The sequence below is a fragment of the Myotis brandtii genome, unplaced genomic scaffold, assembly GCF_000412655.1.
Source record: "Myotis brandtii unplaced genomic scaffold, ASM41265v1 scaffold1554, whole genome shotgun sequence".
Taxonomy (NCBI): Eukaryota; Metazoa; Chordata; class Mammalia; order Chiroptera; family Vespertilionidae; genus Myotis; species Myotis brandtii.
In genome coordinates, this window is record NW_005355638.1 from 182,025 (window position 1) to 184,165 (window position 2,141).

Below are 2,141 nucleotides of genomic sequence, written 5' to 3' on the forward strand. Positions count from 1 at the left end.
CCGGGCCTCCGCCGCCTCAGCTCCGGCTCTTCCTCCCGCCCCTCCCCTCTGAGGCGCTGACCCGGGGATAAACCCCATCAAAATGACAATCAGGGGGGGAAAAAAAAAACGCCGGAAGTCCCGCCTTCAGCGCATGATGCTCACGTAGTCCGCGCGCCTCTCCTAAGCCTTCATTGGCTCAGTTGCTCCTCGCACACCGAACAGACTTCTGGGTATTGTAGTTTCCGCTGCCGCCGCCACCTGTCAGGTCTCCGTCCATAAGTCACTCCCAGTGACGGATAAAGGCCGAGTGCCCGGGTCAGGGGCTCTGGGACCGGAGTTAGTTCCGGGCTCCGAAAGGAGGCTGGGCTCCGCGCGCTCTTAAAGGGGACGTGCCCAGGTTTCTCGGGAGGCGGTTCAGGAAGCCACCGAGGTTAGAGGCCTGTTATTCTCAGACCCGCCCCACCAGGCCCGGCACGTTCCCACTCACAGCTGTCAGCTATCTTGGGGCTTTGCGGATACGCATGCTCTGCAGAACCAAGACGGTGGCGGAGGTGAATGCCGGTACACGCGGCTCCCGGAACCACAGCACAATTACAACTAAAACACAGAACCGCCTGACAGCGGGCTGAGTGGAAGTCTTACTTCTAGAGAAATAAGGAAGAGGACACACAGGAGGGGTGGAGGCGCCGAGCTTTTCACGCGCTTTCCATTCACTTCAGTGCGGACTCCGACGGCGCTCTGGACCAAAGAGCAGGCCCCAACCGCACTGAAACTCTCTATGACGTAGAGTCTACGCCACTAACCAGGTCTCTGAAGCCCCGCCCCCAGGCCGGGCGTCACTATCAGGCCCCTGAAGCCCCGCCCCCAGGCTTTGTGTGTCGTTATCAGGCCCCTGAAGCCCCGCCCCCAGGGTGTGCGTCACTAAAGGACATCCAAACCCCGCCCCCACGCCTTGCACGCAGTCTGAGCTCTCATTGGTCGGTCGCCGCCGCCTCCGCACTGCCTTCTGGGTAACGTAGTTCCCTCGCCGTGCCCGGCGCTGGCTCAGAAGCAGGTCATTCATTCCTGACCGTGAATACCGGCCAAGCGGCAAAGGGAGGGGCGCTGGGGAACGGAGTTCCAGGGCCCGAACGGGGCCGGGCTTCGCTGGCTCTGGAAGCAGCTCCGCTCAGGTTTCCTCGGCGTGGGGTCCAGGGACTCGCAGAGGCTGTTCAGGGACTCGGGGGGTCGCAGCCGGTTCCCGAAGGCTGCGCTCGGGAAGGGGCAGCCCCCTCATCGTTGTCGGCCACCGAGTTGTCAGAGGCGCACTGAGGCTGTGGAGCTTTCTGAGCGCCAGCAGGTTTGTCGGGGACAATAAGACACGCCCCCAGGCAGGGCTATGATGGGGTTCGGGGTGACAGGACCCCCCCCCCCAAGTGGTCAGGATGTCCCTGTGCCTCTGGCTGCCACAGGAAACATCTGTCCCGCCTGTATGGCTAGTGATGGTGTTCCAATGGAGGGAGCCACGTTTTAAAAATCAACTGAGTACATTTTATCTTTCCAGTTGCTCTTTTTATTTTTAATATATATATATATTTTTTTATTCATTTCAGAGAGGAAAGGAAAGGGAGAGATAGAAACATCAATGATGAGAGAGAACCATTGATTGGCTGCCTCCCGTACACCCCACACTGGGGATCAAGCCGGCAACCGGGCATGTGCCCTGACCGGGAATTGAACCGGTGACCTCTTGGTTCCTGGGTTGATGCTCAATTGATGAGCCACACCCAGCTGGACAAGGGAGCCACATTTTAATTCAGATATTCATCACTCCACGTCTGAGGCATTTCCCACTTAGGAATCTGAAAGCTGAGAGGGACTTCTCTCTCCTGTGTGGGCAGCCTGTGCCTTTCTGACAACTTGACCGCGTGTGCAAAGGGAGCATCTTAACTCTGCGATGAAGGTTTGGGTGTCTGATCTCGCCTCCTGCCTGCTGCCTGGGAAGTGGTTCATCGTTGCGTCTGTAACTGTAGCGACAATGTCTGCCAGGGCGTTGAGGTTATCTCTGGGAAAACACTTATGAAGTGGGTATTACTCAATGTTAATAATAATGACTTGGTTATTTTCCAAGGAAAGTGACAGAAATGGTTCTAGGGCAGCGGTTCTCAACCTGTGGGTCG

The 2,141-nt window shown here is 57.5% G+C and overlaps 1 protein-coding gene across 1 annotated transcript in view; it reads right to left on the bottom strand.

Moving 5' to 3' along the window:
• LOC102260173 (zinc finger protein 548) overlaps nt 1–765 on the bottom strand; it is a 7,986-nt gene extending 7,221 nt beyond the window's left edge. The window contains exon 1 of the mRNA XM_014536018.1: nt 625–765. The gene's annotated coding sequence lies outside the window, so the exon portion shown is untranslated. The remainder of the gene's footprint in view (nt 1–624) is intronic.
• Between the last annotated feature and the right edge of the window lie 1,376 nt (nt 766–2,141).